Genomic DNA, 11,622 nt, shown 5'->3' on the forward strand with positions numbered 1-11,622 from the left:
CAGGGGACGGGACACTTTTTCTAAACTTCTGCCTTCTGTTCAAGTGGCTGACAAAACAATCCTATACTGTAGATGTCTACCCAGAGAATTTCCTAGCAGATGACCACAGCGCCTGGAGACAAACAGACAGTCAGGTTCTACATCCATAAGGTAAAGGGACACCTGACCATAAGGTCCAGTCGTGACCGACTCTGGGGTTGCGGCGCTCATCTCGCTTTATTGGCCGAGGGAGCCAGCGTACAGCTTCTGGGTCATGTGACCAGCATGACTAAGCCGCTTCTGGCAAACCAGAGCAGCGCACGGAAACGCCATTTACCTTCCTGCCGGAGTGGTACCTATTTATCTACTTGCACTTTGACGTGCTTTGGAACTGCTAGCTTGGCAGGAGCAGGGACCGAGCAACGGGAGCTCACCCCATCACGGGGATTCAAACCGCCGACCTTCTGATCGACAAGTCCTAGACTCTGTAGTTTAACCCACAGCGCCACCCGCGTCCATAGCAGTGGCCAAAGGAGGAATGACTGCTGGGCGGGAGCGCAGAGAGAAGTCCGTTCACTCCTCTTGGTGTGGCAGCGTTGCAGGACAGCAGAGGCTTCACTGGAGCCCCGACACGGGAACTGGAACTGCCGTGCCCTTCCTGAAGCCCTCACCACCTATCAGGATCCTAGCCTGCATCCTGATTTGGCAAGTGGGGGTGTAGGCTGGGACTTAGGCTTTGCCAGGGGGCAGGGAGGCTTCGGTCAGATTTGCCGCTTGCCGGATGGCATGCATCTTTCCTTATTGGGAAATGACATTTGGTTGTCAGATACGATCAAAAGCATTAAGGCACGGGTGCAGATGTGAGTGGTTTGGTGGCAAGCGTTGCTCGGTTGGCGGCTGGGCATCGGGGCAATCCTTTGTCTTGGATGGAGGGGAGGTTTTAGTCTCCGCCTGACCCTCCAAACACTGGGGTATCCTATTAAAGGGATGGGGGGTGGGGAAAGTGGCCATGTCCACAGGGGCCAGGGCCGAAGGTGCTCCCGCAAGCAGTGGTCCCTGAGGGGGTCATCCTATTTGATGTGTGTCTTAGGAACCCCCGCTTGGATTGACCACACATATTTAGATTGCCCCACGCCCAAGCCAAACCTCTTTCATCTGTATTCAATCCCGTTGTGGCCTGTTTTGACCCCAAACCAGTCTTATTGGTCTCTTCATTTCTCTGGGTTGGGGTATGGGGACCCCAATGCCTGGTCCCGCAAGAAAGGCCATGGTGTATCTGCAGCAGCGCATCCAGATGCCTTCATCTGCCCCGGATACAACAAAACATGTCTCTTCTGTATCGACCTCTCCAGGCACAGCAGGCGCTGTAACCTTCCAAGAGTTTGCCTTCACCCCCAAAAGCGCCCTCCTCCATTGTCTCCAAAGACAGATGGAGGACAACCAATGCTTCCCCTCAAACACATAACAATATAATAACTGTCTTGGTTATTATGTACGGGTATACGAATTGTTAAAGATCGGGGCAGGGGGACCCCTAAATCCTAGAAATTAATAAATGGTAGGATTTTGATTAACTGTAATATGGATGAAAGTACAAGCTTCAGAACTTTGCCAGATAAGGAATCCCTGGGCTGCCTTATGCAAAGCAGCCTGGCTGGCTTAGCAAAGAGCAAATCTGTTAATATGACAGAAAGGGTTGATCGGGCCATCGGAGAGGGATCCTTTGGCCTGGGGAGATAGATGTTGCCAAGGTGTGTGTTTGAAGTGACAGGGAAAGAGAGTTTTTGTTCTGGGAAGGAGGAAGGAGAAAGAAAGACCAGGATCCATCTTGGGCAGGTTGGCTGAAGGCTGGCTGAGAGAGCTGCACTGCTGTGGGGCACAAGCCCCTCTTGTAATGACCATGGTGTCAGATCTGGACTCCCTCCATGCAGACTGAAGGGGTAAAAAGTTGAACAAACCATATTTCATAAACCTATGACAGTCTCTGCCGTGTCTCTATTCTCCAAAGGAACAGAGACCTGATGTGAGTGCCTGGAACCCTATGGGATGTTGCTACTGCTCACCAGAGAGTTGGAGTGACACCCAACTTTTGTAAGGGTATATTGGGTGAGGATCTGTCACAGCGCAAGGCCTGTAGCTCTTTTTTTTAAAGAATAATTTTTATTAAGTTTTCCATTTTAACAATCCAATCCAATCACATTAAATATTCCAAATTATACAAATACATATCATAAAGTCCAAATATTTTGCCAAATTATAAATTTTTGTTGGGGCTTCCCATGCTTCAAGTTCAGCGGGGTTCAATCATCTTATGGTTCTACTGCCTTGAGTTTCCAATAGTTCCTTCTTTAAATCTTCCTGCTGTTATCCTTCTTTCTTTCATAGCCTCTGAGTTGTTTCCACAGGCGAGCTGAAGTGAGCAATAATATGCTCCTGTGTGAATTTTGTATGACTCTCCTTTTTTTTTTTTTTTTTTTGCAACTGGTAGTCTTTTATTTGCAGTATGTCCTCACATGCCGGTGTTTATGCCGAATCAATCCAAAAGTCCTTCTCTGGTGGCAGACGCCATCTTCTCTCAGTTCCGATGAAATAAAGTCTAGGCGTTTGCTCATTAATTTTCTCAGACAGGTTGCACCAAACATTAGTCTTTCCAGAGGAGGTTTGCCAAATCGGATTTGAAATACAGATATAACAACAAAGTAAGAGCTCACCTCCCCCTATGACTATTAATCGCTGCAACTCAGTCTGTCTCATAACGGCGGATCCTGATTAAATAGTGCGTCACAGGAGAGTCTTTTATCTTCTTCCAAGTATTTCAAAGAGCAAAGGCTTTAGTTAATATTATTATTTCCACACAGTTTATATTTTCCGATCTCACTTGCTATAAGTAATGTAGACAGTTCTTGGGGGGGGCGTTGTTAGGTATTATCGTAGTAGAAAAAGAAAAAGTTTTATCCCCCCTCCTTTCTGTTCCGTTCCAACATACCGGTTTAGATGTTATTCTTTGATGTTATCTTTCTTCCTCCCATCACTCTTGGCACCTCAGTGGCTATAGTTGGCAGATTAATTACCCTTTCTTCGCCCGGAGCATGTCCAAAATTCTTAATTCCAATTTTTTATCTTAAGAAATGGAACTTGGAGCACTCACAGAGACAGCGTCCGGGAGATCTGAAATCCCTTGAGGGCTTTCCATCCAGTGCCCCCACCCCCTCCTTCTTTACGAACTCGGGGGTGGTTTGTGGGCAGCCGCGAATGAGACTGCATCTTCCCTTCCACCGGGAAGAATTTAGGAGGCTGATTACTCCCATCTCAGCCTCTAAATTACCTTGTGTGAGCTGGAGAGATGGTATTATCGGCCATCTTCCATGGCGCCCCTAGCGGAGCCCCCGCGCAAGGCCTGTAGCTCAGAGGTAGAGAGCCTGCTTTGCATGCAGAAAGTTCAGGTTGAATCCCTGGCATTTCCGGGTAGGACTGCAAATGTCCCCTGCCTAATACAGTGGCACCTTGCTTCTCAAACACCTTGGTTCCCCAAAGCCGAAAACCCGGAAGTAAGTGCTCTGGTTTTCGAATGTTTATTGGAAGCCGAACGTCTGATGTGGCCGTTGACTATTGTTTCCTGGGCGCCTGCACAATCAGAAACATTTTGGAAGTCAAACGGACTTCTGGAACGGATTAAGTTTGGCGCTTTTGTTTTAGCTATTTATTTTGCGTTTTTGTTTTTGAGGCTTTTTTGGTTACTTTGTTTTTGTGACTGTGTGGAACCCAGTTCAGCTACTGATTGATTGATTGTATGGCTGTGGAAATGGATAAATCCCCCCGATCCAAACAATGACTATTATCAGTGCAGGTAAGAATTTTTTTTTATTTTTATCATCTACAATACTGTCTTACTTATTTTATAGTACAATATATTGATAATTGCTTTCACTTTATGGATCAATGGTCTCGTTAGATAGTAAAATTCATGTCAAATTGCTGTTTTAGGGGTTGTTTTTAAAAGTCTGGAACGGATTAATCCGTTTTGCATTACTTTCTATGAGAAAGCGTGCCTTGGTTTTGGAACACTTTGGTTTTGGAATGGACTTCCGGAAAGGATTAAGTTGGAGAACCAAGGTACTGCTGTACCTTGCAGAAGTGATACTAGTCAGTGTAGGTCATGCTAAATGGATGGACAACTTCCTTTATTCTGCAGAACAGCTGGAAAATTGTGCTTTTTCCTCAAATCGTGCAGGTGCTCAAACTCTAGATTCAAGTCAGGGTGTGTGTGTGTGACTAATCTTAAGGCAATTTAATCCTTTGTGCTTTCATCCAAACTACTGATTTATCTCTGTGCCATTTTGCAACACATCGTATGCAAACTGTCTCGAAGATTCAGAACCTTCTTGAAAAATTAATGCCATCATGCAAGAAGGAAAACACACTTTCAAATGTCACATTACCATGTGGGAGAGGAAATGTGGGGGGGGGGGATTCATTAGCAGTAAAACTCTCCTCATCAATAATATTTAGGTTTTTTTCTTTTTTTCTAAAAAAAAAAAAATCACTTTCAATGTGAAACCTCTTTAAGATGATGCTACCTGTCATATCAAATAAATTGCCTCGGCTTTTCTTGTGATTTAGCCTGGTGTACCAAATTATCAGGTGGAATATCATTGTGCAAGACAATGGTGAGGAGACTCCAGCCTAGTTTGGCCCATGCGGCTGCTTCCCAAAAAACATGCGCACCTGCCTTGCACCTGATGTCATATGGGACATCAGATGCAGGGCAGGTACAGATGGAGCTACAAAAGGAAAACTGGCAACTGAAAGCAAGCTGCCAATTGTTAGGACTGACAGGGAGCCCCTGTGAAATGGCTCACAAACATCAATAGACCATTGCGGGGGATGCATTCTCAATTGCCTGGTGGAGCAGAAAAGTTTCCAGCAGGAGTTAACGCCCGTCACACAAATTTTAAAGTGTGTTTTGCATCACTAAACATTATGGGAATAGTTGACATCGAGTGATTGAGGCATATAATGACACCATCCATGCAATACTCTTCTTTAATCCAGCAAATGAAGCAGAAGGGGATCATTTTGCAAGTTTGTTGTGGTGCCTAAATTTCATTTTCAAACTTCATGTGGAAGAAACTGAAATTCACTGTTGAGTCCGATCCAGATACTTAAGGAAGGAAATGTTGAGCTGTTTCTTTCGGTGACCCGTTCATTAGCTTACACGCTGACACAAGGACTTGTGATGCCATCCTGAGATTCTGCAAACGAGGTCCTACACCAGCTTGATTGACAGAAACCTTTTGATTCTGCCCTTGGGAGCCTATTCCTGCAGATGATTATGTTCAGGCACTATTCTGCCTTCAGCCTTAATCACACCTGCTTGACCAGATGCTGATGAGATGCTTGAAGCACATTCGTAGGCGACAGAACATGCCTGCTAATAACATTTTGAGCTTTCTCTTGAAGGGTAGAATTATATTCATATTGTGCACATTACAATGCCATTTCCTTTTAGCATATACTCAGTCAGGGGACTGGTTGGGCTAGGGAATGTTTTGTGGGAAATGAACACCACTGACATAATTTCAAATGCTTTTTCGACTGGTGCCCATTCAGTCTGAGTAGGAAGAAAAAACATTTTAGCCTTTCTCTCTCTCTCTCTCTCTCTCTCTCTGTGTGTGTGTGTGTGTGTAAATTATAACAGCATGTTAGTTAGCAGAGACACTGGCTCCTATGTGGTCAACCTTCAGTTCTATGCAGTGTTTTTTTTCTTTAAAAATGTTTAGGGGTACTCTCATTTTCCACTCATATTGAAATACTGCCCCTCAATGAGGCCAAACCTAGATTCACAAAATGTTTAGGGGTATGCGTACCCCTGCACGTGCCCCAGAAAAAAAGCACTGGTTCTATGAATACTGTGGTACCTCGGGTTAAGTATTTAATTCATTCTGGAGGTCCGTTCTTAACCTGAAACTGTTCTTAACCTGAAGCACCACTTTAGCTAATGGGACCTCCCGCTGCCACTGCGCCGCTGCTGCACGATTTCTGTTCTCATCCTGAAGCAAAGTTCTTAACCTGAGGTACGATTTCTGGGTTAGCGGAGTCTGTAACCTGAAGCATCAGTAACCTGAAGCATCTGTAACCTGAGGTACCACTGTACTTGTTCCATGTCATCTGGTTTTACCTTTTGCACAGTTGACAAAATGCAGAGCAGAATTTTCCCTCACCTCATTTGTGTTGAGTCCAAGTAAGTACAAAGTGGGATGTATTAACTGTTAGGTAGCAGACACAGTAGTGTCCCAGTAGTGATGTATGGAAGTGAGAGCTGGACCATAAAGAAGACTGATCGCTGAAGAATTGATGCTTTTCAATTATGGTGCTGGAGGAGACTCTTGAGAGTCTCATGGACTCCAAGAAGATCAAACCTATCCCTTCTGAAGGAAATCAGCCCTGAGTGCTCACTGGAAGGACAGATCGTGAAGCTGAGGCTCCAATACTTTGGCCACCTCATGAGAAGAGAAGACTCCCTGGAAAAGACCCTGATGTTGGGGAAGATGGAGGGCACAAGGAGAAGGGGACGACAGAGGACGAGATGGTTGGACAGTATTCTCGAAGCTACCAGCATGAGTTTGACCAAACTGCAGGAGGCAGTGGAAGACAGGAGTGCCTGGCGTGCTCTGGTCCATGGGGTCACGAAGAGTCGGGACACGACTAAATGACTAAACAACAACAACAAAGCAGACACATATGTATTATCACAATGTCATCAAAATGATGAACAGCCCCAAATTTCAGCAAGGTCATATTCTGTACACAGTTGATCCTCATATTCTTTACAAGGCTTTGCTATTGCAGAGCCACAATGTTTTCTGGAATGGTGTTAGTGCTACATATGTATTGTGGGACTCTGCATTAGTACCAATGTGAGCATCTCTGTGAAGGCTAACAGCAGCCCGGAAAGTGGAAGTGGGCGGATTATTTTGCCAGGACTTTGGTGAAGAAAAGGGTTAAACCTCCCCTCCACATATGCTGTGGTCTGGATGAAACTCGACCCCTCCCCACTTCCACTATTAATTAAGAAAAATAATCAATGATTTGCCTCTATGTGAGCTAAAGGTTACTTGGCACCAATTCTCTACTACTAATGAACTTAGGGAAAATAATTATTTTCTGCCCCACATCACTAGGGTTAAACACTGTGCCCCTGTTGTTTTTATTCTGCTTCCTTATACAGATAGGATGTGTCATGTATGTAATATAGAGTTATAGCAATGCAAAAAGGGGTGGTTTGACAGATGTGCTTATTGACAACCTCTCCATATTACTTTATCATACATTTAGAGTCTGGCTCCAGGAGAATGGTGCATAATGCAATTATGTCTCATTCAAGGTTCCTCATCACCGGCATATAATGGATGTTTTGAAAACTGTGGCAGACTATATTGTTTCTTTGAAATCTCTGGACATTCTCCTGTGCAGACAATTTTATAGGGCCAGGTGTTAGAAAAAGCAGGTGCAATAGCACAGAGCTAGTGATTTGTATAATGTTTGCTATAATATTGAATCACATTCTTCAGCTTTATATTTTGCTATGCCAGGCAAGATAATATTCCTCGCCTTGCATTTCTACATTCAAAGCACCTTGTCATTTACCTCATGCTCAGGTACATAAAGTCTCTGGCATATACGCAGGAATTAATAAATCATCACTTGAACTACCTTTTGGTTCTTCAGGGAATTTTATCTAACAAAATAGCTCAGATAAAGGCAGAGAGTGTTTGAGGTGACTAGTGTTAGCTGTGGGAATCTTGATTTGAAATCAGAGTTTGAGTAAGAGTGATGGGCAAATCATGCTTAGCAGCCTAGTCTACCTCTCTGTAGTACAGGATAAAGTAAGTTAAAATATGTGTAGCATCCTCAGCAATTTGGAGAAAAGGCAGGATCTAAATATCACAATGGACAAACCATCGTGCTGTTAAAAACAGCCCGCTTACAGTTATTTACAGCTGTGACTCCAAGCGCAATTTAAGTGCTGTGCTGGCTAAGCTAAAAATTGTTTACCTATGCATTGTTTTAATGACCCAGTTCATTTCTCAATCATGCCCTTGGCCATTCTGTCAGAAGCATTAGCAGGCCATTACTGTGCATACCAAGGCCACAAGTTTATATTGGGAACCATAAAATCAACCTGCACGAACGTAAATTCAATTTCTGCTCTATAGTCTTTTCTGCCTTTACAACAGTCACACATGACACAGGTCTGCGACTCTCAGGCAGCAAAGTAAAACAGACCCTTCAAGTTCCCCTATTTTCCTGGGACAGTCCCAGATTTACAGAAGCCATCCCGGTTTCTGATTTGATCCAGGAATGTCCCACTTTTCCTTAGGATACCCCTACTTTCACTGGAGAAATGTTGGAGGGTATGGAGTTATATGACCCATGAGCCAAGGAGATAAGTAACTATACTACCTTTAGAAGACATCTGAAAGCAGCCCTGTATATGGATATTTTTTAAAAAACGTTTTATGTTGTTTTTATATGTGCTGGAAGCTACCCAGAGTGGCTGGGGCAACACAGGATACAAATAATAAAACTGTTGTTATTGAATAGGGCGTCCCTATTTTCATCAGAGCCTTTCATTAAACCAGTGTTTCCCAACCGGTGTTCCGCGGCACACTAGTGTGCCGTGAGATGTTGCCTGGTGTGCCGCGAGAGATGTTGCCTGGAGGGAGGCGGGCGAGGGCGTTTGCTTCCCGGAGGACTTGTGGGAAGCCGCCCCTTCCCTGGGCGACGCGCCGCCTCGCGACTCCGGAGTCAGTCCCGAGGGCTCTCGGAGGGACTCGCGAGCGACGGCGCGGCGGCTCCGGGGCGCGCTCAGCCGGGCCGCCGCGCGCCCCCGCTGCAGCTGCCCGGCGTGGAGCGCGACGCGGAGCTGGCCGGGCTTGGAGGTGCCCAGGTAGGGCCGAGCCGGGCGGGGAGGTCTCGGTCTGCTGCGGGCGCAGGAGGGCGAGCGGGAGAGGGGGAGCCGTCGGGTCTCCTGGAAGGAAGCGAGGCGGCGGCTGAGGGGGATGCAGCCCCGTCCCCAGCAACAGGCGCTCCTTGAAGTGAGGCCACAAGTCGGGGCTCGGACAGGGCCTGGAAGCAGCGGCTCTGGCTCTTGGGAGCGGAGAAGGGGACTTCGAAAGCGGCCTGGAGGAGAAAAGCCCCGATGCAGCGAGAGCGGGGAGCGTGCTGCCTTGTCCAGGCCTCCTCGCTTTGTGCCGTCCGCTGCCGGGAGCAGGACACGGGGGCTCCTCGTTCGCATGCTTTCCCGGGTGATCGGTGAGGGTTAGGGTCCCTCAGTCCCTCGCTTTGCTGCCTCCTCCCCCCCCACCCCCAAAGCTTGGAGGTTCCCCGGCAAGGGGGAGGGGAAAAAATTGAAAACTTTCACTTTCGTGCGTCCCTCCCGGCGTGACGCTGCGCGCTGACGTCACGGGGCTGTAATGGTGGTGTGCCACGAGATTTTTTTCATCAAACAAGTGTGCCTTTGCCCAAAAAAGGTTGGGAAACACTGCATTAAACCACAGAGCCTAGGACTCTTGAATCCCCGCGATGGGGTGAGCTCCCGTTGCTTGGTCCCTGCTCCTGCCAACCTAGCACTTCGAAAGCACGTCCAAGTGCAAGTAGATAAATAGGTACCACTCTGGCGGGAAGGTAAACAACATTTCTGTGCACTGCTCTGGTTCGCCAGAAGCGGCTTAGTCATGCTGGCCACATGACCTGGAAGCTGTATGCCGGCTCCCTCAGCCAGTAAAGCGAGATGAGCGCCGCAACCCCAGAGTCGTCTGTGACTGGACCTAATGGTCAGGGGTCCCTTTACCTTTACCTATGGGGACCCCAATGCCTGGTCCTGCAAGAAAGACCATGGTGTATCTGTAGCAGCGCATCCAGATGCCTTCATCTGCCCCGGATGGAACAAAACATGTCTCTCCTGTATCGACCTCTCCAGGCACAGCAGGCGCTGTAACCTTCCAAGAGTTTGCCATCACCCCAAAAAGCGCACTCCTCCATTGTCTCCAAAGACAATGGAGAGAAATGTTGGAGGGCATGAATAAAATGGAAGAATAGACTATATCACTTCAGGATGCATTTTTTTGGGGGGGGGTGCTACCCTAGGGTTGCCATATTTCAAAAAGTGAAAATCTGGACAGAAGAGTTGTTGAGGGCGAAATAATGGGATGCTTTTGAGCAATTTTTGTGGGAAATTGGCAAAAACGAGACTGCCAACATCCCAGACATTTAGCCGAATTCCACCCGGACTTTGCTTTCGACTGCAGTATTCTGGATATGTCTGGGAAATTCTGGACGTATGGCAACCGCATCATTACTGCCCATGCCCCTGAAAAACCCCTAACACAAAGTCAGCAGTTGTTCGTAAGGGGTGGCTGGCTACAGGTAATGTCATCATCGTAGCAATAGTTGAGCTACTAGCTACTAGGAGGCAGCCATGTTTCTGAATCCCAGTTTCTGGAAACCCCAGGAGGGAAGAGGCTCTTGCGCTAAAATTCTGCTTGCTGGCATCTAATTGGCCCCTGTGAGAACAGGATGCCGGACTACACTGGCCAGATCCAGCTGAAGGCTCCTCTTATGTTCTTATGCTAGGCTTATCTGGATATTGGGGTGGGGCGAGGCAATGAGGATACAGCAGGGGTAGGCAACCTAAGGCCCGTGGGCAGGATCCGGCCCAATCGCCTTCTCAATCAGGCCCACAGACGGTCTGGGAATCAGTGTGTTTTTATATGAGTAAAATGTGTGCTTTTATTTAAAATGCATCTCTGGGTTATTTGTGGGGCATAGCAATTCGTTCATTTTTTTTTTCAAAATATAGTCTGCCCCCCCCCCCACATGGTCTGAGGGACAGTCGACTGGCCCACAGCTGAAAAAGGTTGCTGACCCCTGGGATACAGCAACGGAGGATCTGGATGACTCAGTTGGCTACAGCATGGCGCTGATAAAGTCAAGGTTGCAGGTTCAGTCCCCGTACAGGACAGCTGCATATTCCTACATTGCAGGGGTTGGACTAGATGACCCTCAGGGTTCCCTTCCAACTGTACAATTCTATGGTCTTCCCGCCCTATCTGCATCCAGAGGGTGGGGAGGGGAGCGGCTACACTTCCTCCACAACCCATTTCGTGCTGACACTGGTTCTAGCCAAGAGAGTTCCTTGATGAGCTAGGGCTTTTGAGTTTTGTTTATTTATTTATTTATTTCATCAGATTTATATGCAGCTTGATTGTAAGGAGTGGTGGTGGGGGAAAGCCTCAAGGTGGCTTGTTAACAAAACAAAACAAAAAGATAAAACAATAAATTTATCACTAAAAACATAGAACCATAATTAAAAACTGTTATGTACTGAGTTGAATAGGATCCAAACTGCAGCAGTCTGATTGGTCCTAGAACAATAGGATCCAAAATGCAGCAGTCTGATTGGTCCTAGAACAATGCAGCAGTATGATTGGTTGGCAGGACCCACCCAATCCGGCTCCAGATAGAAGTGAATCCACAACCTGATTCGCTTACAGTAGAATTCCGGAATTAGCCAATCATGTGTAGCCCATTGTGTAAATAATGTATATAAAGCAGATACTGTGAGGGAACATTCATTCATTC

At 46.6% G+C, this 11,622-nt stretch overlaps 1 protein-coding gene across 2 annotated transcripts in view; it reads right to left on the reverse strand.

Moving 5' to 3' along the window:
* Positions 1–11,622, reverse strand: part of LOC310686348 (syncytin-2-like) — a 470,390-nt gene that overhangs the window by 322,153 nt on the left and 136,615 nt on the right. The window lies entirely within an intron of this gene.

Source organism: Podarcis liolepis, assembly GCF_965112155.1.
Source record: "Podarcis liolepis genome assembly, chromosome: 9".
Taxonomy (NCBI): domain Eukaryota; kingdom Metazoa; phylum Chordata; class Lepidosauria; order Squamata; family Lacertidae; genus Podarcis; species Podarcis liolepis.